Source organism: Heterocephalus glaber, unplaced genomic scaffold, assembly GCF_053883595.1.
Source record: "Heterocephalus glaber isolate CG9 unplaced genomic scaffold, H.glaber_assembly_v1.0 deba00001504, whole genome shotgun sequence".
In the NCBI taxonomy this organism is placed as follows: domain Eukaryota; kingdom Metazoa; phylum Chordata; class Mammalia; order Rodentia; family Bathyergidae; genus Heterocephalus; species Heterocephalus glaber.
Window position 1 is genome coordinate 2858676 of NW_028258324.1, and position 26133 is coordinate 2884808.

At 41.0% G+C, this 26133-nt stretch overlaps 1 protein-coding gene and 1 long non-coding RNA gene across 2 annotated transcripts in view; one reads left to right on the plus strand and one right to left on the minus strand.

The window, feature by feature from the left end:
• Nucleotides 1-3352, plus strand: part of LOC147825203 (uncharacterized) — a 28148-nt gene extending 24796 nt beyond the window's left edge. Inside the window, exon 3 of the long non-coding RNA XR_015441095.1 lies at nucleotides 1582-3352. This is a non-coding gene — a long non-coding RNA (uncharacterized LOC147825203). The remainder of the gene's footprint in view (nucleotides 1-1581) is intronic.
• The window catches only part of Prkar2a (protein kinase cAMP-dependent type II regulatory subunit alpha), an 81098-nt gene extending 61645 nt beyond the window's left edge, over nucleotides 1-19453 (minus strand). Inside the window, exon 1 of the transcript XR_015441087.1 lies at nucleotides 6357-19453. The gene's annotated coding sequence lies outside the window, so the exon portion shown is untranslated. The remainder of the gene's footprint in view (nucleotides 1-6356) is intronic.
• Between the last annotated feature and the right edge of the window lie 6680 nt (nucleotides 19454-26133).

Here is a 26133-nt window from a genome sequence, read left to right on the forward strand (position 1 = left end):
GCCTTTGTGCCGGGCCTGGTGTCATACACCTGTACTCCGGGTACTCCGGGGGCTGAGGCAGAAAGATCCCTGTGAGTTTTAAGCCATCCTGGGTTACACAGTGAATTCAAGGGCAGTGTGAACTACACAGTGAGACCCTGTCTCAATTAGAAAGAAAGGGGGAGGGGAGAAGAAGGAGGAGGAGGGGAGAAAAAAAAACAAGGCCTTATGGTGAAAGAGTGAACAGCAAAACATTAAATTTGATTTGTTTGGGTTTTATCCCCTAGTACGGGGGATCAAACTCAGGACCTTGCACTTCTGAGGCAGGGGCGGCGCCACCGAGCTAAATCCCCCACCCCACAAACAGTAAATTTGAAAAATAAGCCAGATGCCGTGGCACACACCTGTGATCCCAGCACTTGGGAGGCTAAGGCAGGAGGACTGCAGTGAGTTTGAAGCCAGTCTGGGCGCATAGTGAGTTCAAAGTCAGCCTGGTCTATGTAGTGAGTCTTCATCAAGAAATGAAAATTAGAAAAGAAAGGAAAAGAAAAGAAGAGAGGGCTGGGGATTTAGTTCAGTTGCTCTGGCGCCTGTGGTTCCACTGCTTGCCTTGGTAATGCAAAGTCCCTGGTACGATCCCCAGCACAAAAAGAAAAGAAAAGAAAAGAAAAATAAGCAGGAGATAGTGATCAGTGTAGAGAGGAAAAGATCAAGAGACTGGTAAAAATGTAAAAAAAAGAAAAAGAAAGAAAGAAAAGAAAACAGAGGGAGAGACTGGTTACAGTTAAAGGGATGGCAAATCATAACAGGGCATTCTAGGTCATAGAGCTGGAACTTTTCTCTAGTAATATGGGGTAATCTGAAGGTAGCAACTAAGGAAGAAATATGACTAGTATTTTGAAAAATCTGTGCCTAAGTGGAAGCTATAGTGCCACATGGTGGTGGTTTGGACCAAGATGGCAGCCACAGAGATGTTAGAAGTACAGAATTCTGGATGTTTTGGAGACAGAACCCTTTGGATTTACTGAAAAACTGGAAGTTGGTATTTTTAAAAAATGAAAAGAGTTGAGAGTTGCTACAAAGTTTTGGTCCCAAGCAACTGAATGATGGAGCAGCCATGAATTAAGCTGAGAAAGACTCCCAGAAGAAGACTATTTAAAGAGAAATAATTGGGAGTTCATGTTAAGCTATTAATTGATATTGTGAGAGGTCGTCTCGGGACGTGCTGTTCTCCTCCTGATGATCACGTGTCTGACTCCCAGGTCCTTGGCATGCCAGGACAAGGAAACTACAGTTCCCTCGGATCAGCACGTTGAGAATTAGGGCGGAGGGCACACAGGCCCTTGAGACACTCTGCTGCCTGAGAAAGCATGAGGGAGCCTATCTATAAATCATTAGCAAGGCCGCAGTGTTTTAAAAATATTTGCCTAAAGCATGATCGGTTCCCAGCAACCATTTTTAACCTTGCAGCTGCGTCTGGTTCCTTGCTTATCTGCCTGTTGAGAACAGTATAAAGTGTACTCACTTCAAAGAATAAATACCCTTAGTCTCATACAGCTCTGGGTCCCCCATGTCCCTCTTTTCTTTTTTCTCATTGCACAGAGTCTTCTAGCCCCCATCTGTCTTCGAGGAGACCCCCACATGATGTCTCAGTAAAGACTGGAAGTAAACATTGGCTACAAAAGCTAGAGTTGAAACATCAGCAATTTATTAGCAGTAGTAATGGAATCTGTACATTCGTGGTGTCATAAGGATTAAATAATACATACAATATTTAAAATAGTAACTTGTGTTCATTTAGTATGTGCTAAAAAACTATTGTTATTAATATTTCTATAGATAATAAATGTTTACTGAACTAAAAAGAAACAACTACTGACTAATCTTGGTGTTATAACTATTAAGAGGCCAAGCTACTTGACAGAGGTTAATGCAGGAGGACTGCAAGTTTGGGGCCAACCTGGGAAATTTAGGGAGAATATCTCAAAAAAAAAAAAAGTATGGGTGGAAGAGTGGGTGACATAGCTCAATGTTAGAGTGCTTGCTTAGCATTCCCCTGGATTCACCCCACAGTACAAAATAAATAAATATTGAGAGACCAATCAAGCTCACTCCTAAATAAGGTCTTCATTCTAGGAAAAGGCGTACCATTTAATCTGGTCAGAAATAAATGCCAAGTATTTTAAATTTGTGGTATTAAGTTAGTGAAGAACTGTATGGTTTTTGTTTGTGGTGTTGAGGATTGAACCTAGCATGTCATGTATACTATGTAAGTGCCCTGAGCTACATCTTTAGCTTTGGGGGGTGGGCAAAAACTCATGTGTTTCAAGTTTTAGAAGCCATCAAGAAGGCTGGGGCTGTAGCTCAGTGGCACTGCACCTGCCTGGCAAGCACAAGGTCCTGAGTTCCATTCCCAGTACCAACAAAAGGGGAAGAAGTCATCAAGAATTTTACATTAATCAGAATTTTAGAAGTGTTAAATCTACACATTTCTTTTTGTGAGGAGGGTCTTGCTATATAGTTCAGGCTAGCTTCAAACTCGCAGCAATTCTCCTGCTTCAGCCTCCCTAGTGGTGGAATTTCAGGCATGCGCCACCACCCCCAGCTACATTTGCTTTTATGAAAGTAATTTAGTCCTACCATAAGCACTGTTAACATTTAAAGCATGGGTGTTCAAACTTTCAGCTCATCTGGGCTGCACTGAGTAAAGAGGAATTGTCTTGGGCCATATATGAAACATACAATGTAGTCAGTGCAACAAAACTTCCTTTATTCTATTACTATGAGATTAAAAAAAGGGCAATGGACATAAAACTAGTGGAATATTTTATCTTTCCTTATGAAACTAATGCAGAATGTCTGATTCAGTGAAAGTAGTTGCAATTCCTAATGAGTTTTCAAGGTGCTCACGAGAAATATTTGCTCTAATTTTACTCTTCATATGCCTCAGAAACGTTCACAAATGTACATCCTGCCAAAAAGCACTGACATGAACAAGCTATGATTATGAGGTGAAGGACATTTTTCTCTGGGAAGACAGGATTTATAAAATTCTAATCAGTGGCAAAGTGCCTGCCTGGCAAGCACAAGGTCCTGAGTTCAATCCCCAGAACAAAAAAAAAGAAAAATTCTAGTAGTAAAAGAGACATGAGGGCCAGGGATTTAGCTCACTGGTTCCGCCGCCTGCCTTGCAGGCACAATGTCCCGAGTTTGATACTCGTTACCAAAAAAGACAAGAAGAAGAAAAGAAAAAAGAGACATGATTAAATTTTTCTTTGAGTTGAATGTTTGACTGCAACTTTATACATTCCAAAAATTAATAAGCAACCATTTGTATTTCTGATATAAACAATGTTGCAATTAAAACAATGTCATGGACAAAAAACTATGTGATATATTTTTGTGCTTCCTATTAACACAGTTGCTAAAAATATTTTAATTAATTTATTTTATAAAATAACACAAGCCCAAGTTTAATAATTAAATAAGAAAACTTACGAGTCTGTTTAACAACAATAAACACCTGTCTTCAGAGGCACAGATGTAATGGTGGGTTGGAACACTACTATCAGCGATCTCTGAGGTAAGCACAGGTAATGTCTGACATATGCAGGATCTGACTTGATACGTGTGGTGGCCGCACCACACCATGCTGCCCTATACAAGGCACTATTGCTGCCTACACATTCATGCCCCAGCACCAGGCAATGAGAACATGAAAAACATCACTAAAGATCATCTAATGAGGTTACAAGTCTATGACAGGGGAGGCCACATGACTAGCTATCCAGAATTTTGTGTGGCCTGCTGACAGAGGCTGGACATACCACATGTGGCGAAGCCCAACCAACCTCCATTGCTGCTTGACAAAGTTCCAGCTGGGGGAAAGAAAGGGTGGAACACATCATACCCTCATGTTTTATTTTTTCTTGCCATAATGTTTATAATTGTTACTCTGATCAGAGGAGTCATTGTGTTTGTGACTAACAACAAACTAATGATATATTGAAATCTGATCTGGCTCACAAGTCCCAAATTCCAGTTTCTCTTAGTTCTACTGCCACATCCACTTCTAAAGAAACTTCTCCTAAAACCCCCTCTGTTTCCCCACTACTATAACTCCCCCTCTTATTGTTGACATTCTTTTTACTAAAGGGATCTTATGAAGAGATTGGAAGGACAGACTTTAGATGTAAGAAATAGTGGAAAATGGGAAATAGAAAGAACGTTAAGACAAGTAAATGCATCAAGGAGACAAGTTACTCAATATTTCTCAAAGTGCTGTAAATATCTCCTGCTCATGGACTATGAACCCAGATGACATTTAGTTAAGATGAATAGAGGTAAAAAAAAAATAGAGAGCTAATAGCAAACTATATTAACCACTGTACAGTTTCTCAAGGGCCAGCTGGTGACCACAAGTTTGACACTTAGTTGATTAAATCTTGCTTGTACCCCCACTGATATAAAGATTTTGATTAAGTTCCTTTCTGTTCTGTTTAGGTGTGGGTAAATAAGGGGACAATTGTAATTTTTAAATATGTATTCGTGATGTTCAATGAAATGAAACAGCTTAGAGGAATTGTACTTTGTTTAGCAAAAAATTGTAGGGAACAGGGGAAGGGGACGTTACCAGAACCTCTGCAGTAAGTCCTAGTCTCCTGCGACCCACGGCAGCACACGGCGAATTACAGGAAAGGTAGACGAATGAGACTGAGAAGAAGCTGAGCTTTGGGTCTGATCAGTGCTGCTCTAGGTGGCAAAGACAAGAAGCCCTAGCTTGCAGCACCTTTTATTTAGTACATCCCAAGAAACAAATGTAACAAATGAATAATGTAGATTTCAGTATCATATTGGGATGAACAAGGTGTAACAAAAGACTGGGTGGGGGTGGCGGAAATCTAAGAACAATGAGGAACTATGCAGATGAAGATTTAGTTCCTCCCAGGAACTACACAGATGAAGATTTGGTTCCTCCCAGGGCGTCTCCCACAGGTGTGGTCTTGTCCTGGAGGATTACAGCATCATGGGATCATTGAGATCTCCCTTGTGACCTGAGGCCAAAATGGAAGTATGTCTTGGAGTGTTATTGCTGGCCTGTAGGCAGGAGAACTAGGCCTACTCAAATGATTTTTCCCTAGAATTATGTAGCATTGCTCCCAACAAAAAATAACCTTTACTTCAATAGAAATTGCTAAGGCAACTTAAAATGTAAACATGTTCTGCCCAATGCCTCCCAGCTATTGCTTAAAGATATAAAAATAAATCAGACCCTGAGACTTCTCAGAGGGAATCTGAACATTGCTTGTGAAGGTTCTTTTCTCATCGCCGGCCCAGGACATCTCCCCTTCCTACCCTACATCGACTGCAGCTGGTCTGCGGCACACATGAGGTATATATATCCTCCCAGGTACAATTCTCTGTATATACTACAACTAATACATTAAAAATTGTCAAACTGTCCCATAAAATGTACTTCATACATATATTGTTTGTCACTATGTAAGTCTGTCTTATACAATCATTTTCAAGGGCTGCAGATTGTCTTGATTTGAATGTACCATAATTTAGCCCCTAGTAATGCCTTATTTAGGGACATTTAGGTTGTTCAGATTTTCACTATTAGAACACTGCAGCCATGGATTTAGCTCAGTGGCACCACGCTTGCCTCAAAAGCCCAAGGTCCTAAGTTTGATCCCTGGTACCAAAAAAAAAGCAAGTACAACACTGCAATGATCTCCATCTGTACATCCTTGGGAAGGCTCCTTAGAGTGAATTCTTCCTTGGGTGACCGCTGAGCTATTGATGTGACTATGTTTGAGGCTTCTGATAGCTATAGCTAGATATTCCTTCTCTCCATACCCTTTAACAGTGCTAGTCTCAATCTGTTAGGTAACGTACAGCATATTTTTTGTAATCCCAGCACTCTGGGAGGCTGAGTCAGGAAAACTGAAAGTTTGAGCTCTGACTGGGCAACTTGGCAGGACCTCATCTCAAAAAGAATTGGGGTGGTACTTGGGGTAAATCCCTAGTACTGTAAAAAAAAAAAAAAGCCCTTGCTATAATTGTTGATTTGTATTTATCTTAATTACCAGTATGATTAGAATTTGCTGTGTAGAGAGAGAATCAGTATAAAATACAATTCTACATAACACTTTTTCTTTAATTCTTAGCCGCGGATCAGTATCTTCTTCCTCATCAGGGTTATAAGCCTCTGCACAGACTAAACTTGGAGAGAGAAAATAAAAAGAAAAATGATACGTGGTTTTAGAAAAAATAAGAGATCACAATTTCCTTTTAGTCACTGTTTTCTAAAGCTGTAATGATCTTTTAAAATTCTTCTTTCAATTAGTAAATATCGTATATTAAGTACCTACCAGTGTCAGACACTCTCTTAGGTCCTGAAACTCCAGCTCTGTGGAGATGGAGATCCCAAATAGGAAACAGACAGTGAGACAGATCACCTATTAAATCCTGTGAAGGTGGGAAGTACAAACACAGAGGTGCCGCCTCTACTGAGTTATGCAGCAGGAGTGAAAACCACCAAGTACAGTATATGTAACATAAACAAAAGAGATAGGCATGTAATCACCAAAGCGATCAGTTAAAATACTGCAAAGTCATTATATCCATATACAATTAAAAAATTAAGGAATATTTTGTTGTTTTTTAAAAGATTCAGGCTTTGCCTATGTGGGTAACTTTGCCTATCTGGATTAAAACTTTCAATTCCCCTTGCCTCAGCTTCCCAGATTACAGGGATGCCATGTACCACCACATCCAGCCTTAACATCATTTCTGATATTTTACTGTGCGTGTTTTTTAAAATCTTTGAATTATAACGACAAAGGTAAGTCCTGCAGGCAGCTGGCACAAGCAGGCACAGGTTAGCTACAAAGAAAAATAAGCTAGTTTTAGTTTTGTATAATATTGTAGCTGAAATAGCACCTGACACATAGTATTTTTGTTTTGTTTTGAAAGTAACTGCCCAGTAGCAATATCTGTAGTCCCAACTACTCAGGAGGCTGAGGCAGGAGGATCACTTGAGACTAGGAGTTAGAGGCCAGCCTGGGCTACATAGTGAGTTCAAGGCCAACCTGAGCTACATAGCAAGACTCTGTCTCTAGACAGAGACAAGGACAGACAGACAGGAACACAGAAAGTCTCCATGGACCAGTAGAAAGTAAGTTCTAGGGATAAGCAAGAAAAGTAAGTGAAGAAGAGTATTCATAATATGTCATCATGGGAAAGGAGAGGAGCTGAAAATGAGGCAAATGAATGTATAACATAAACATTATATGTATGTATTATTTACTAAGCTTTCCAAATTTTTTACTAATTTTTCTGGGTCCTAGGGCACAGAACCCAGAAAGCAATGAAAACTGTTTTCCTAGTGGGTAGTGAAAAACAAGAAAGGTCAGGGAAAGGGAAGAAACCTCTCCAAGGAAACTCTTCTACAAAGTATTGACATTTAGGCCATGTTAATATTTCACATATTTTATAAATTAAACTGACAGAGATGGGATGCTGAAAAGTGAACAGAAGAGAAATAAATAAGTTTAACTGTGTATCAGGCTGACAACAACTACAGAGCAGGAAAGGAGAGTCTATGTAGTTTCTGAACATAACAGGTCATCCACTTTCAGTGGATATACTTGTGACAAAAACACCTACTAAACTGGGGGTAGTGATGCTTGCCTGTAATCCCAGTACCCCTAGAGGCTGAGGCAGGGAGATCAAAAGTTTGAGCCCAGCCTGGTCAACTTAATAACTTAGCAACAGCCTGTCTCAAAAGAAAAATTTTAAAAAGGCTGGGGATGTATCTCAGTGCAAAGACCCTGGGTTCAAACCCCAATACTACAAAAAAAAAAAAAGAAAGAAAGTACTGTGATTGTGGAACAACAATACCAACTCTTCTGGGTGCACTGAAGTCACTGCAGTACTGAGCAAACAGAGAGGTTTCTACTGAGAAGGAACAGAGGAGCAATTAAAGAGTAGAGATTTCAATACAAATCATCATTTTTTATTTTGGGGTTTGTTTTTTTCTTTTGAGACAGAGTCTCACTATGTAGCTCAGGCTGGCCTTGAACTCACTATGGAGCCCAGGCAGGCCTCAAATGTGGCAGTCCTCTTGCCTCAGCCTCCCAAGTGTACCACCACACCCAGCCCAAATCATGATTTTAAAACCTTACCCTTTGGTGTTACTGGCAAGTATATAATGAATTATCTAGTGAATAGAAAGGGTTTTGTACTCATTAACAAAACTTCTTTCAAGAATGATCCAAGCCGGGCACACCTGTAATCCCAGCACTCCCAGCACTGGGAGGCTAAGGCAGGAGGATCACTGTGAGTTCGAAGCCAGCCTGGGCTACTTAGTGAGTTCAGGGTCAGCCTGAGCTACAAAGAATTTAAAAAACCAAAAAAAAAAAAAAACAAACAAACAAACAAAAAAACAAAAAACCCCTCAAAGAACCAATTAAAAAAAAAAAGAATGATCCAGATGGGAAACTAATGTTGCTCAGAATACAGCAAACCTGTTCCCTCTTCACAACACAGCCCATTTACAGCTGGGAAAAGTTATCTTCTAATACATCCCTTATAAGTAATAACTGTAAGGACCAGATGTAATTTACTGCAAAGCTCCATTCCATCTTCCACATAAAGGAGCTAACAGTGACTTCCCTCTGAAAACCATCATAAGGATTGAAGTAGACAACTACTTGGCACACAGTATGGATGCCATAAGTGCCAAACTTTTATTTGGTTTTTTAGTCTTGCTATGTAGTCCATGCTGGCCTTGAACTTGTGATCCTCCTGCCTCAGCTTCCTGAGTGCATGTACCACCATGCCCAGCCTTTTTCTTTTTTGACTCTGTGGTTCTGGAATGGAATCTAGGGCTTTGAGTGTGCTAGGCATGTGGTTTACCATTGAGCCACACCTCAGATCCTTTTATTTTTTATTTTGAGTTAGGGTCTAAATTGCCCTGGCTGGCTTTGAACTTGTGGTCCTTCTACCTCAGCCTCTTGAGTCCACGTAGATGGGATAACAGGAGTGTACCAGTGCATCCAGGGAGTGCCAACTTTTAAAACTTTTATTATTACTCCTGTCCCATTTTTTCTGGTGTTCACAAGTACTAATTATTGTTATCTTGGTTTTGCTTTCTATCTAATCCTTCAATGCTGCCCCCATCACAGAGTTTTGCCCTTATCAACTTTGCTCTTTTTGCCTTCTTTGTGGATTTCTTGCTTACTGTTTTTTTAGTTTCCTCAGCCTATTCTTTCCTTGGCTGTTTATTCAGAATTCATTAAAAGCAATGTTTTCTTTTTTTTGGTACCAGGGATTGAACTTGGGACCTTTCACTTGCGAGGCAGGCAGTGGAACCACTGAGCTAAATCTCCAGCCAAAAGCAATGTTTTCTTGTACTCTACTGCACATTTTGTAGTGGACCATTCTAATTTTGGAGGGGGGGGGGCTGCTGGTGGTGGTAGTACTGGGGATTCAACTAAGCTATATCCTTAGCCCTTTTAATATATAAACCCCCCAGACCCTTAGCCCTTTTTTTTTTTTTTGGTACCGGGGATTGAACTCGGGTCTTGGCGCTTGCATAGCAGGCGACAGAACCACTGAGCTAAATCCCCGGCCCACCCTTAGCCCTTTTAATATTAAGACAAGGTCTTGCTAAACTGCTAATCTTCCCAAGCTGGGCTCAAACTTTGGTCTTCTTGCCTCAGCCTTTCAGAATGCTGTAATTACAGGTACATACCACCATTCTTGGCTTCTTTTGCTCCTCTGACAGCCTTAATTTTCTGAATTCATTCATAGGCCCAATAAATTTTTTTTCTCATTCATTAGCAGGCAAGGAATATAAGTAGTTCTTGATCCTACTCTCAGTGCATTTGTATAATAGCTAAAAGACCATTATGTACAATAAGGGTGTAAGAGCATTGGCCTGAGATATATGTGAGATGGGTATGCAGAGATAAGGGATTTTGGGGGCTACAAGCCCAAAGCTTCTCAGAATACATGGTTAGAGATTAAAAGATAAGCCTACAGGGCCACTAGTCCAATTAGGGTCAAAACACATTGCATTAAGGAATGAATGCTCTGGGACCGGGGATTTAGCTCAGTGGCACCGCACCTGCCTTGCAAGCACAAGGTCCTGAGTTCAATCCCCACTACAAAAAAAAAAGAGAGAGAGAAATGAATGCTCTGGTCCTTGTCCTCCACATACTCTGATTTATTACTTAGATTGGCCCTAAGGTCACTCATGTAACAGACCACCCTGACCTTCCCCTGTCCCCTAAATGAATTCATTCATAGATGTCCTTCTTTTGTCCTTTATCCTTCCTTCCTGCTTCTATCAATAAAAAGCCATCAAAGCTTCAGTTTGAGACTTTTTTCCTGCAACTCTCACGTTGAGAGGTCTCGGTTAAGGCAGGCCCTCTGGACCCTCTTAGAACTTAAACTGAACACGGACTCTGAGTAATCTCTCATTCTTTGCACCGTGCCATGGCCATGAACTGTGGCACAAAGGGACAAGCTGGTTCATGCTATTTCTAATTTCATTCTCGGTTCTTTGGAGACAGTTACTCACAGCAGCCCTAGTCTAGCTGCATCCCAGCTTCCCATTCCTCACTGATTCTATGAACATCTGAGAAATGGTAGCCTCCAGAATATACTGTTTACAGGACTCTCCCTTCCCTGCCTTAATACTATATTCATGTGGACCATGTCTCCTGTGCTATATTGCCATTACATTCTGCCTGTCCAATGAGGACCTGTATCCTAAAACAGAGAAAACTCAAGAGGAGGTAGAGAAGAAAGACAGCATTCCAGCCTCTGTAACAGCATCCAGTGATGCTCTGTAAAGGCTTCTGGTGCCTGGCTGGGTAGGTCCTAGGTTCCTGAGCCCAGGAAATGACAATGGGATATGGGTAAAGACTCTACCTACCTTTCTCCAAGTTTCCTATTTCCCAGCAATGAGGCTGGGTGCATTTATCTCAGTTCTGCCCTAAAGATGAAGGCAAACACTATCTTGATTCCTACACATTTTTGTTCTATATTTTGCATCTTCGTAGTTATTTCATTAGGAGATTGGGAAAGCTGCATTGAGGGGACCTAACCAGACACTATGGTAAACTGTAAATTTCTTAGTTCTCTTTGCTCTTGATTAATGCCATTATGATCCCAGTTTTCCAAACTGGAAATCTGGTATTCATCATGAGTTCATTCTTTTTTTTTTTTTTTGTACCAGGGATTGAACTTGGGTCCTTGTGCTTGCACAGCAGGTGCCGAAACCACTGACCTAAATCCCCGGCCCTCATCATGAGTTCATTCTTATACCTCTTATCCACATCAGATTCTGCTTGAGAAATATTCTCAAATTTGACCTTTACTCACTCTATTCTAATTGCTACTCTTTATCTAAGATAGACTTCAAAATATCTACTTAGACTTCAAAATATCTACTTATCTAATGCATTTCAATGAAAAACTGTCACTTTAGGAGACAGATGGCTACATAAACACTGTACTTTCTCTATTTTTGCTTACGTAGGAAAATATTTATCTAAAAAGGTTTTTTAAACTTCAAAGATGAGACTGATACAATTTTACTGACAATGACAATCTTGGGCTAGTCTTTTCAGACATGGTCTTCCTCTAATTTTGTAGGATAGTATCTTGGTAACAGCTCATTTTCATATTTTTAAGACAGCAACTGTTAATCACAGTCTTTGAGTCATTAGATATAGCATTATAATTTAAACAAAAGTAACCTGGGTACAGTGACACACTCCTGTAATCCCAGCACTTGGGAGGCAGAGGCAAGAAAGAAAGGACTGCAAGAAAGTCCTGCCTGGGCCAGGGATTTAGTTCAGTGGTTCCGCCCCCTGCCTCACAAGTGCAAGGTTCTAAGTTCGATCCCCAGTACCAAAAAAAGAGTCCTGCCTGAGCAACTTAGACCATGTCTCAAAATTTTAAAAAAGGGGGTGGGGATATAGCTCAGTGATAATGATAAAGCATCCCTGGATTCAATCCCCAGTACAGAAAAAATGAAAGGAAGAAAGGAAGAAAGAAAGAGAGAGAGAGAGAGAGAGAGAGAGAGAGAGAGAGAGAGAGAGAGAAAGAGAGAGAGAAAGAAAGAATAAAGAGGGGTGGAGGGCATCACAAAAAAGTAATTTTCATTAAAACTATTACAATGTTTCTTTTGGTGGAAAGAATCTCTTCTCAGCGTTTTGGTTAAGATCAAGTGCAAGACACTATGTTTTAATCTTTCAAAATTGGTTTTGGATTTACTTTCCTTTCCTATTTATGGTAAGAACTCCTAACACATAAGCTCTACCCTCATATAACAAATTACTAACTATTGAACACAGTATTGTTAATCTTGCATAACTGAAACTTCAACAGCTACTCTCCACCTCCTTCTATCCCCAGTCCCTAGGAACTATCATTCTACTCTCTAGTCTATGAGTTTGACTTTGTTCATTTATTTTTTGACGTACTAGGAAATAAACTTAGGACCCTGAACATGTTAGGTAAGCAATCTACCACAAAGGTATACACCCAGCCCCTGACTCTTTTAGATACCTCACCTAAGTATAATCATGCAGTATTTGTCCTTCTGTCACAACCCTAGTTTCACTTAGAATAATGTTGATTGTTTGTTTGTTTTTTAACTGTATTCTCTCCCTTTGTCCTCCTCTTCTGCTTCCACAGCAACCTCATTGCTTCCTTCTGGTCTTGGCACCAAATGATTACTTCCCTCATTTTCTTTATAAAATCTTTCTTGCTTTTGTGCTGGGAATTGAAGCCAGGGACTTCTGTATGCTAAACACACTCTTTTTTTTTTGCTAAACACACTCTTGACCACTAAGATATACCCCACCCCGATCCATTTTAAAATACCTACTGATTGTTGCCCTGATGGTTCTGCAGGGCACTTGACCCAGTGCACAAGCCACCCAGAGAAGGCCCACGGCCTGTGTGATTTCCTACACAGCCTCCAGAACTGCGATGTATCTTAGAAGATACTCAAGATCTATTGAAAATAAAGATTAAAACAGCAGCACACCCCTTGTTTAAGGAGGTTTATTTTGCTATAGTTCTCCAGCAGATGTCACTAGTCAATAAAGTGACAGGTTATCCTGCACAGTTTCTTCCCAATTTTAATTGGTGCTTCTTTCATCCAGGTATGAGAATAATTAAAATTTTACTTACGAGATAAAATTCTTTCATTACTACAAAGAAATGAGCAGAGATCCTGGTCCTAACCTGAGGCCCTATGCTGCCCGTCAGCTCCCATGAATAGCCTGGGTAAGTTAGTCCGCTGGGGCTGCCGAAACAAATACCACAGAACTGAGGGGCTTAAACATAAGAAATTTATTTTCTCACAGTTCTGGAGGTGAGAAGTCAAAGATCAAGGGATTGTGAAGTCTGATTTTTCCCAGGCCTCCTCCTTAGCTAGCAGACAGCTGCTTTCTCACTGTGTTCTTGAAAGGTCTTTTCTCACCACCCCCAACCCCGTTTCTGTGTATGTGTGTGTGTGTGTGTGTGTGTGTGTGTGTGTGTGTCCGCGTGTACATGCACTCTCAGTGTCTCTTCCTCTTCTTGTAAGGACTTCTTAGAACTTCATTTAGTTCTTAGAATTTCATTTAGTCTAAATCATACACACACACACACACACACACACACGCGCGCGCAGAGGTGATTGAACCCAGGGCCTCACAAATGTTAGGCAAGCACTCCACCACTTTTGACTTTTCTAATTATTACTAAATTTTTCAAATTATTTTTTTTTTGTTGGGATTTGTTTGAAACAAGGTCTCACTATATAAACCACACTGGCCTTGAACTCACAGTGTAGCCCAGGCTGACCTCAAACTCACTGTGGTCTTCTTACCTCACCCTGCGGAACACTGGGATTACACTCATGTATCACCATACCAGGCTCTATTTTTTTTAATCTCCCCCAACCCCCTGCGACTGGGGATTGAACTCAGGACCTTGGGCTTGGAGGCAGCCGCAGTGCCACTGTATTTTTTTTAAATTTTGAGACAGGGTCTTGCTAAATTGTCCAGGTTGGCCTTAAACTTGCGATCCATCTGCCTCAGCCTTCTGAGTAGCTGGAATTATAAGTGTGCACCATGGCACCCAGCTCTTAACCACCCCTCTAAAGCCCTATCTCCAAATATACATTGATAGAGCATCAACTTAAGATAAGAATCTGATGAGGGACATAATACAGTCCACAACACTGGATTCCTAAATTATTTTAAGCAATGCTCAGTAATGTTTCAGCTTAAGATAGCTCCAGGTAGAAAAAATGCAGCCTATTCAGTATTGTAGTACGCTGTAAGCATGTAAGCTTTAGAGGCGGGGTTATCTGGTGCAAGGCATCCACCTCTCAGAAACGAGTAACTGACACGGCACCAGATTCTCCTGTCAACTGTCACAGTCACTAGAGTCAAAATATTCACTCCCTTGATGCAGCACAATGCCAACACATTGATTTCTCATTAATGTGCAGCACTAGGAAGCTTCAACATGTATTTAATAAATCAAAGTTTTCTTTGCTGAATGAGGCTTTAGGATCAATAGAATCAAACTAACTTTCAAACTCAAAGACAGTTTGCACTAGTTTAGGGCTACATCAAGAAAGCAGTGGGCTTGGGATTTAGCTCAGTGGCACTGTGCCTGCCTCCCAAGCACAAGGTCCTGTGTTTGATCCCCGGTACCAAAAAAAGCCCCCAAAACCAAAACAAAACAGGATTTCAAGAGTTCATGAACTGTTCATTTAATCTATCCTTTGCTATAAAGGGCTATTTGGTCAAGAGCATAGAATTTGGAAGACACTCCTTTTCAATTATAGTGCTTGGCAAGGCAAAGCAACAGCACAGAGGACAAAGCCACACCTTTAAAGAGACACGGTCTGACACTGGGCATGGTGGTACATGCCTGTAATCCCAGCACTTGGGAAGCTGAGGCAGGAGGACTGCTGTGAGTTCGAGGCCAGCTTGGGCTCCATAGTGAGTTCAACACCAGCCTGAACTACACAGTGAGATCCTGTCTCAAAAAAAAAAAAAAAGAGAGCGACAGAGAGAGACACAGATTGACATCTGAGACCCTTGTACCCACTTACCTGCTGCTTCTCAACAGCTCTGATCCTCGGCCTCTTTAACAGTAAGAGGGGTTAGTAAAACCAAAACCATGCAAAAGGTTTCTTACAGAAAATGATGTTTAAGCATGCCTGTAACCCTAGAATTCTGGGAAGCTGAGTCAGGAAAACTGCAAGTTCAAGCCCAGTTTAGGCAACTTAGGGAGACCCTGCTTCAAAATAAAAAAATAAGAAGGCCTGGGGATACAACGCAGTGAGAAAGCCCTGGGTTCAATTCCCAATACTGCCAATGAATGAATGAACGAACAAATGAGTGAGTGAATGAATGATGGATGGACGGACAGACAGACGGATGGAATGGAGGTCCTCACTACCTACTACCATACCTCTCCTATGCCACTTTATGTTTCATATTATTGGTCACTTGGTTACCCTGAACTGTTCCAAGTCTCTTCAGCAGTCTTCGATAGAACAGTTGTGTTCAATCGAACACAATTAGCTTTTGCTCAAGTCCTGGGTTACGTCAGGAGATCCATTTATTTCCCAGTTCTCTTTCTAACCTTATTTTCCTCTTTACCTATAGCCAGAGCATTCAGGTCCAGTTCACATTCCTTTAAGTCTTTAGGATGTTTTTTCAGCCTAGAATGCATTCTTTCTAGTATTAATCAAATAGTAACCATATTTTTCAACCTCCAGCATAACTCTTGTCTCCTTCTAAGAACTATTTCTTGATCTATTCTGCCTATGCAAGCTGTTCTCTTGATTTGATTCCTTCCTCCCTTTCCAACCATCCACTCATCTGTATTTACTCACATTAACTATATACCAATGAACACAACAGAAAAAATCCTTTGCCCCTATGGGACGTACACTCTGGTATAGGGAACTAGATAATAAATAGTATAAATAAGACAGATCTTAGATGAAGCACTAAAAAGAAAATAAAGAGACTTGTTTGTGTGTGTGTGTGTGTGTGTGTGTGTGTACACGCGTGCATGCATGTGTGTGTCAGGGAAAGACAGTACTGAATTTCAGGCAGGCCTTACTGATAACGTATCCTTCAAATGAAGGTCCGCACGATGTAAGCAAATAAAAATGATAGCCCTGCTGAGATATGGAAGGAAAAGTCTGGTTAGAGTAGGCCCAAGAGAGAACAGAAACTAGAAATAGCAAACATAGACAACACTTTTAATGGGTTTTGCTGTATAGTTATGGAGAGAAAACGGGTGGGGCTGAAGAGAAAAATGTGACCCAAAATATTTTATTTTTCATTTCAAAGAGAGTCAAGACATGTTTATTTGATGAAAGAAAAAGGGATAATGCCATGTGCTTGTCTGAATCCTCTACAAGGTTCAAAGATGGAACAATACCGACAGAGAACCAGGTAGCAATTTATGAATCAATACCATCTGTAACCTGTTCAGGAGGCATCCCTATACTCTCCATCTACCAGATCTGTCAAGGGATATTACTAGTTTTGGGGGGGGAAAGAGGTGTAAGGCAGAGATGAACAGAACTGGAAAATAACAGCGCACAGGTCTCAGCCAACCTTAATCCAGAAAATGACTCTTCATACATGAGAACACATTATTCAGTCTCCTTTCAACAAATTTTGGTATAGAGGGCCGGGGATTTAGCTCAGTGGTTCCACTGCCTGCCTCGAAAGTGCAAGATCCCGAGTTCGATCCCCAGTACCAAAAAAAAAACCTTTGGTATAGAATGTTATAAAAGGTTTTCAAAAAACAAATGAACTGATTTTCTTGAAGAAAAGGACAGAGGAAGCTGAGGTAGCTATAATCCCAACTACTCAGGAGGTGAGGCATGAAGATTCCAAGTTTCAGGCCAGGCTGGGCAACTGAACAAAATTCTGTCTCAAAATAAAAAAATAAAAAGAGCTGAGGATGTAGCTCAGTGGTGTAGCACTTACCTAGCATCGTTTCAAGCTTTGGGTTCAATCCCTAGTCTGCCCTGCCCCCCCCCACCACCAAAAAAGACTAAGAGATACCTAGCCTTATCAAATGACAGGTAATGTGGCAATTTAAACATGATGAAACTTACCCTAGATGAGGAAATATTAAAAGTGATGTGATACAGGCCACCGCCCTCCCGCTGCCCGCAGCCCGAGAGCCCCGGTTTTGACAGACTTCACCAAAATGCCATCCCAAATGGAACACACCATGGAAACCATGATGTTCCCATTTCACAAATTTGCCAGGGACAAAGGCTACTTAACGAAGGAGGACCTGCGAGTACTCATGGAAAAGGAGTTCCCTGGGTTTTTGGAAAAGCAAAAAGATCCTCTGGCTGTGGACAAAATCCTGAAGGACCTGGACCAGTGCTGAGACGGCAAAATGGGTTTCCAGAGCTTCTTTTCACTAATTGCAGGCCTCACCATTGCACGCAATGATTATTTTGTAGTACACATGAAGCAGAAGGGAAAGAAGTAGGCAGAATTGAACATTTATTCCTGCCCAGATGAGAGTTCTCCCAAAGGGCCACTCACAGAATCTGCCCCTCAGTTTCCCTGTGTATAAAGATTTCATGAGCAGATCAGGACCCTTAGGAAATGTACAAATAACATCCAGCTCTCATTGGACAAGCAGAGAAAGGAAAGTTAGTTAAATGCTAGATAAGCTTTTGATTTTTATATTGTTTGCATCTTCTTGCCCTCAATAAATAAAGTCTTGGGCCGGGGATTTAGCTCAGTGGTTTCGCTGCCTGCTGCTCAAGCACAAGGACCTGAGTTCGATTCCCAGTACCAAAAAAAAAAGTTTAATAAATAAAATCTTTTTAAAATAAATAAATAAAAGTAATGTGATACAAACTGCCTACCTACCACATTTGAAATATATTAACATTCCAATTATACTACGAAAAAATGAACTACATGTATCATAGAGTCATTTAATGAAACTACAGTTCTATGAAAAAAAGGGAGACCTGCTCAGCAGAGAAGCAATCATTAACCACTTAACAGTTTACCTCGAGTCATCACTTGGGCAGTGCATTTGTTTATGTACTGACTATCCCAAGTGTAACTCAGGCAGGTATCATTTCAATCAGTTGATTCCTGTATTGAATAAATTTGAATAAATTGTTGTTTTTATATTTCCTGTTATATTATCTTATTAAAAATTAACGAGCCGAGCGTGGTGGCACACACCTGTAATCCCAGCACTCAGGAGGATGAGGTAGGAAGATCGCTGCAAATTCATGGCCAGCCTGGGCTACATAGTGAGTTCAAGACCAGCCTAAACTACATAGTGATACTCTGTCTAAAGAAAAACACGGGCCGGGGATTTAGCTCAGTGGTTCCGCTGCCTGCCTCACAAGTGTAAGGACCAGAGTTCGATCCCCGGTACCAAAAAAAAAAAAAAAACAGATATAAAGAAAAAACACCTCTTGTCCTGAGTCGCGCGGAAGACGCCGAATCAGCCCGCTGCAGACAGGCACATCTGTGCACGCCCTACCGAGGTCCTGAGTCGCGCGGAAGATGCTGAATCACCCCTCTGCAGACAGGCAGCCACCTGGTTCCACACTACAAAGACGCAGAGGACACCAGACCACCAGACCAAGGTACTGAGTCCCACTGCTCCCAGCCCAGAGGCAGGGGCTTCTCAGCTGCTGTCCCACTGCTCCTGGTCCAGAGGAAGGGGCTTCCCGGTCACCATCCCTCCCGCTGCTCCCAGCCCAGAGGAAAGGGCTTTTGGGCCACCTTCTGTCCCGCTGCTCCTGGCCCAGAGGAAGGGGCTTCCAGGTCACCATCCCTCCCACCACTCCCGGCCCAGAGGTAGGAGCTTCTGAGCCGCCATCCCACTGCTCCTGGTCCAGAGGAAGGGGCTTTCCAGCCATCATCCCTCCCGCTGCTCCCAGCCCACAGGAAAGGGCTTTGGGTCACCATCCCTACCGCTGCTCCGGGCCCCTGTCCCATCTCTCCCAGCTCAGAGGAGGTAATCCGTGCAGACCCTAACAGCCCCCGCCCCAGTCAAAATGAGAAAACAAGTAAATAAGTCTCAAAACCAGACTTTCAGATCACCTACAGCAACCCCAAAAGGAAATGAGATGGAACACTCTGATACTCAACCACCTGGACCCACTGAACTGGCAACAAAAGGGGATCTGGAAAACATGAAATCAGAAATAATTTCTCAGATAACAGAAATTGTGCCCCTAGTGCAAGACATGATTATTAAATCTAGAGAGGAGCTCAGGAATATGATGGAATCCCAACATAAGAAACAAATGGAATCCATAAAACAGATGCAAATAGATTTCCAGGACATGAAAAACTCCACTGAAAGTCTACACAGCAGAATGAGCCAATGTGAGGACAGAATTTCAGACATAGAAGATAAGATTGCAATTAGTGACCAGGAAAAGAAAAATTGCTTCAAAATTATAAGGGAACATGAGAAATCAATCCAGCAGCTGCTAGATGATGCAAAGAAGAATAACATAAGACTGATTGGGCTCAATGAAGAAACAGGAGAGAGTGCAGATGACATAAAAAAATCTCTTCACAGAAATAATGGCAGAAAACTTCCAAAGCAGGGGAAAAGAGCTTGACATACAGATAAGTGAGGCATATAGGACTCCAAATAGCCTTGATCAAAAAAAATCTACACATAGGCATATAATTGTTAAGATTCCACAAACACAACAGAAGAACAAAGTTCTCCAAGCAGTCAGAGAAAAGAAACAAATCACATACAAAGGAAAGCCCATCAGAATCACAGCAGACTTCTCAACACAAACCATCAAGGCAAGAAGAGCTTGGAGTGACATATTCCAAGCCCTAAAAGAAAACAGCCTCCAACCCAGATTGATGTACCCTGCAAAACTATCTTTCAAAATGGATGGAGAAATAAGATATTTTCATGACAAAGAGTACCTTAGGAACTTCGTGAATACCAAACCAGCACTCCAAAGAATTTTACACAATAGCCTAGGAACAGACATTGAGGATCACAACCTCAGGAAGCAAAGCAGAATGAACCCATCTGGCATGACAAGAAATTAAATGTAAAGGGGGAGAACCCAACAAAAAGAAAAAGTCATGGCAATGACAAGGCAATACGTTTCAGTTATAACCATCAACATTAATGGTCTCAATTCACCAATCAAAAGAAATAGACTGGCAGAATGGGTCAAGAAGCAAAATCCAACAATATGCTGCATACAAGAAACACACTTAATTCAAAAGGAAACTCATAGACTGAAAGTTGAAGGGTGGAAAACAATAATCCATGTGACAGGAACCCGAAAAAAAGCAGGAGTAGCTATCCTCTTGGCAGATCAAGTAGATTTCAAACCAACACTGATTAAGAGAGATGAAGAAGGACACTACATCCTTGTAAAGGGAACAATCCAAGAGGAAGAGATGACAATCATAAATATCTATGCACCAAACACTAGTGCACCCAACTATATAAAACAAATACTAACGGACATGAAAAGTCATATATGCACTAATACAATTGTAGTGGGGGACCTCAACACCTCACTGTCACAAATAGATAGATCAACTAGACAAAAACTAAGTGATGAAATACTAGAACTCAATCGAACTCTTGAACAAATGAACTTAACAGATGTTTACAGAGTCTTCCACCCCACAAAATCAGAATACACATTCTTCTCAGCTGCACATGGGTCATTCTCAAAAATAGACCACATACTCACACATAGAACATGCTTAAGTAAGTGCAAAGGAAATGAAGTTATCCCCTGTATATTATCAGACCATAGTGTGATGAAATTGGAGATCCATAGCAAAGGAAACTCAAAAAATTTCATAAACACGTGGAAATTGAACAACACACTTCTGAATAACCAAGGGGTCACAGAGGAAATTAAAGAAGAAATCAGACAGTTCCTTCAATTAAATGACAATGACAATACAACATATCGGAATCTATGGGACACAATGAAAGCAGTCTTATGAGGGAAATTCATAGTAGTGAATATGCATATTAGGAAAACAGAACGAGCCCAATTAAACAACCTGATGCTGAACCTCAAGCTTCTAGAAAAAGAAGAGCAGGACAACCCCAAAGCTCATACAAGGGAGGAAATTATAAAGATCAGAGGAGAAATCAATGCAATGGAGACTAAGAGAATGATACAAAAAAATCAATGAAGCCAAGAGTTGGTTCTTCGAAAGAATCAACAAAATTGACAAACCTTTAGCCAACCTTATCAGAAAAAGGAAAGAAAAGGCCCAAATCCATGCAATTAGGAATGAAAAGGGTGAAATTACAACAGACCCAGCAGAAATACAGAGGATCATCCATACCTACTTCCAGAACCTATACGCCAATAAGATGGACAACACAGAAGAAATGGACAGATTCCTAGACACATATGAATTACCAAAGTTGAACGAAGAAGACCTAAAAATTCTGAACAACCCAACATCAACCAATGAAATTGAAAATGTAATTAAAAACTTATCAACTAAGAAAAGCCCGGGCCCTGATGGCTTCACTGTTGAATTCTACAAGACATTTAGAGAGGAACTGCTACCACTACTGTTTAAATTCTTCAATGAAATTGAAAGGGAAGCAATACTCCCAAATTCATTCCTGGAAGCAAGCATCACCTTGATCCCCAAAGCAGAGAAAGACCCAACTGAAAAAGAGAACTATAGGCCAATCTCACTAATGAACATAGATGCAAAAGTCCTTAATAAGATAATGGCAAACAGAATGCAGAAGATCATCAAGAAGATCATACACCCTGATCAAGTGGAATTCATCCCAGGGATGCAGGGATGGTTCAATATACAAAAATCAAGCAATGTAATACACTATATCAATAGAGCCAAGGACAAAAACCATATGATTCTCTCCATAGACACAGAAAAAGCATTTGACAAAATCCAACATGCATTTATGATAAAAACGCTACAAAAAAATTGGAATAGATGGTCTCTACCTCAAACTGATAGAAGCCATCTATGAAAAACCAACAGCCAATATCATACTAAATGGTCAAAAACTGAAATCCTTCACACTAAAATCAGGAACAAGACAAGGATGTCCACTATCACCACTCTTGTTCAATATAGTTCTGGAAACATTAGCCACGGCAATTCGACAAGAGAAAGAAATAAAAGGAATAAAGATAGGAAATGAAGAAGTCAAATTGTCATTATTTGCAGATGACATGATACTCTATATAGAAGACCCCAAGAACTCCACCAAAAGTCTTCTAGACTTAATAACCAAATTCAGTCAAGTAGCTGGTTACAAGGTCAACACACAAAAATCAATAGCTTTCCTCTACACGAATGACAGACTCACTGAGAGAGAAATAGGGCAAATAATTCCTTTCACAATAGCATCCAAAAAACTGAAATACCTAGGAATCATCCTAACGAAAGAAATCAAAGACCTCTTCTCTGAAAACTATGGCACTCTGAAAAGAGAGACTGAAGATGATATCAGAAAATGGAAAGACATCCCCTGCTCCTGGGTAGGAAGGATTAATATAGTGAAAATGGCCATACTTCCAAAACTGCTATATAGATTTAATACAATTCCAATTGAGATCCCAGCAGCATACTTCATAGACCTCGAGAAAACAATCCAAAAATTCATCTGGAGCAAGAAGAGACCCACAATAGCAAAAGCAATTCTAGGTAACAGAGACATGGCAGGGGGTATCACAATCCCCAACCTGCAACTATACTACAAATCTACTGTGATAAAAACAGCATGGTACTGGCAAAGAAACAGGCTTGAGGACCAGTGGAACAGATTAGAAGATGCAGAAACAACGCCAGACACACTCAGCCATCCCATCTTCGACAAAGGAGCCAAACACCCTCACTGGAGGAAAGATAGCCTCTTTAATAAATGGTGCTGGAAAAATTGGGCTTCCCCTTGCCAAAGATTAAAACTAGACCTGTATCTCTCACCATGCACTAAACTAAAATCAAAATGGATTAAAGATCTAAATATTAAAATAGAAACTCTGAACCAGTTGGAACAGAGGTTAGGTAGAACCCTTGAAGACATCGGTGTAGGAAAAGATTTTATGAACAAAACCTCAGTTGCCCGTGAACTAGCACAAACAATCCACAAATGGGATCTCCTCTTATTAAAAAGCTTCTGCACAGCAAGAGAAACCACCAGCAGTGTGAAGAGACAACCCACAATGTGGGAAAAAATCTTCACCTGCTCTTCCTCAGACAAAGGTCTACTATCTCGAATCTATAAAGAACTTAAAAAGATCAGACCTCCCAAATTTAAAGACCCAATCCAAAAATGGGCATCTGAAATGAACAGACATTTCTCAGACAAAGAAGTAGAAACAGCAAATAAATACATGAAAAAATGTTCAACGTCACTGCTCATTCGAGAGATGCAAATGAAAACAACGCTGAGATTCCACTTCACTCCAAAAAGAATGGCTGCTATCATGAAATCAACCAATAACAAATGCTGTTGGGGCTGTGGGGAAAGAGGAACCCTGCTCCACTGCTGGTGGGAGTGTAGACTGGTGCAAGCACTGTGGAAATCAGTATGGAGATACCTCCAAGAACTAGGACTGGAAATCCCATTTGACCCTGCTATTCCACTGCTGGGGATCTTCCCCAAAGAATTAAAAGAATCATACCACAGTGATATATGTGCACCCATGTTCACAGCAGCACAGTTTGTAATAGCTAAAACTTGGAAACAGCCCAAATGCCCATCAACTGGAGACTGGATAAAGAAAATGTGGCTTTTTTTTAATAAAATAGAGTACTACTCAGCCATAAAAAATGAGAAATTAGAGACATTTATAGCTAAGTGGATGCACATTGAGGCAATACTCTTAAGTGAAATAAATAGGACACACATGTGTAAATACCAAATAGTTTCTCTGGTGTGAGAAACTGAAAGTGTAAATAAGGACTAAATGTATAATAGGTCATGTGAAATAGGAAGAAAAGGGGCAAAGGGGAAGGAAATGGGAGGGCTAAGGGAAAGGATAGAAGGGAATGGGATTAATATGAGAAAATGGAAAAATAGGAACAAAATTTTTGTAAATAGGGAGGGCTGGAGGGGTTGAAGGGAGGGCTGGGCAAGGGTGAAAAACAAGAACCAAGAGAGACTATGTAAAGGTGCAAATTTCCAATGATGAATGTCATCATATTGTATACCTAAAATGTACCAATGATTAGAATGAATAATCGATAATGTAAAATAGGAATAAAAGGTCCAAAGGGGTAGGGGTAGTGGGAGGCACAGGGGAAAGTAAAGAAGGGAAAGGAAAAAATGATGAGAAATGGAAAAAATGGAAATAAAGTCTGTGTAAATAGGTAAGGATGGAGGGCGTGAAGGGAGGGCTAGGAATGGGGAAAAAATAAGAACCAAGATGCATTATATAAAGGTACAATTCCCAATGAGAAATGTAATTGTGTTGTATACCTACAATGTACCAATAAAAGAATTTAATACAAAAAAAAAAAGAATGTGATCAATATCCATTCACACACACACACACACACACACACACACACAAAGATTAATCAATAAATAAATGGTGGTATACACAAACCAGTACTTGGGAAGCTGAGAAGGATGGCAAGTTTAAGCCAGCTTTGGATATATTAACAAGTTCAAGGCCCGGACTATAGATAGCAAGACCTAGTCTAAAAAGAAAAGAAAAGGAAAAAAAAGAAAAACAACTTTGCTGTAATTCCAAACTAGTCATCCAGAAATATCTTCCCAAAAATAAAGCCTCCTTCCTAAAACTCCCAAATCTTCGGCTTCCTTCCAGGTTGGCCACACGCTTAACTCCCAGAATGGGTGTAGGTATCTGTCCCTATCATTCATATAGAGTGATGGTTCTAAAGCTAAAATCCAGTCAGGGCAAAAGTACATGCCTGAGGGCCGGGGATTTAGCTCAATGGTTCCGCTGCCTGCCTTGCAAGCACAAGGACCGGAGTTCGATCCCCGGTACCAAAAAAAAAAAAAAGAAGTACATGCCTGTGACCTACTCAGGAGTCTAGGGGTGGGGGGTCAAAAATTTGAGGCCATGGGCCAGGGATTTAGCTCAGTGGCACCGTGCCTGCTTTGCAAGCACAAGGTCCTGAGTTCGATCCCTGGTACCTAAAAAAAAAACAAGTTTGAGGGCAGCTGAGGCAATTTAGCAAGACTTTGTCTCAAAATAAAAAATAAAAAGGAATAGGGATGTAGCTCACCGGTAGGGCACTTGCCCAGCATGTGCAAGGCCCTGGGTTCAATCTCCATTACCACAAAAAATAATCCAAGGATCTCTGTACAGCTACAACGAGGCATAAAATGACAGCAGAACTGTGGCCACCAGTCGAGATGATGCCAGAAAAGCCTGGTTCCCATAGCTTTAGCAACCTCTGTCCTCCACCAGACAAGAACAGCCCACCCTGTGATTCTTCACTCCAACTTCCTCCATCATTTTCTGGCCATGTCTGCAATCATCATCTGCCCAATTAGTAAAGCCAGGCTAGCTACAACAGATCATACAGCAGCCTCATGCCACAGGAAAACTGGAGATTGCTTTGGCCAGTTTTGTTTTATTTTGTTTTGTGAGACAGGGTTCCACCTACATACTCTAGGATGGCCTTGAATTCACAATGTACCCTTGGCTGGCCTTGAACTCCTGGGGAACCTCATGAGCAATGGATTCTAAGTGAGCACCACCATACCCAACAACTTTTGCCTTTTAGAAAATTGACTATTTGTCAGCTCAGATACTCCTGTGGCTCAAGGCAGAGTAGGGAATCAATGAGGGATGGGCTGCAGGTTAGGCTTGTGGGGGCCTTCATGTCAGGCTGGGACTGAGGGATGTGTGAACCTGTCAAATCACCTTGCCCTACCCATCCTCCCTCAAGCAGCTGGGGCAGCCAGAGAAGTCTAGGCCAGCCAAAGCTGCCTCTTCCTCCTGCTTGAGCCTCTGCCAATGGCTACCTGTGAAGGATAATGGAACCCTGACAGCGTCCACTAAAGCCACAGGTTGCCAGCTGAAATGTTCTAGAACCACATGAGAAAATACCACACAATGGA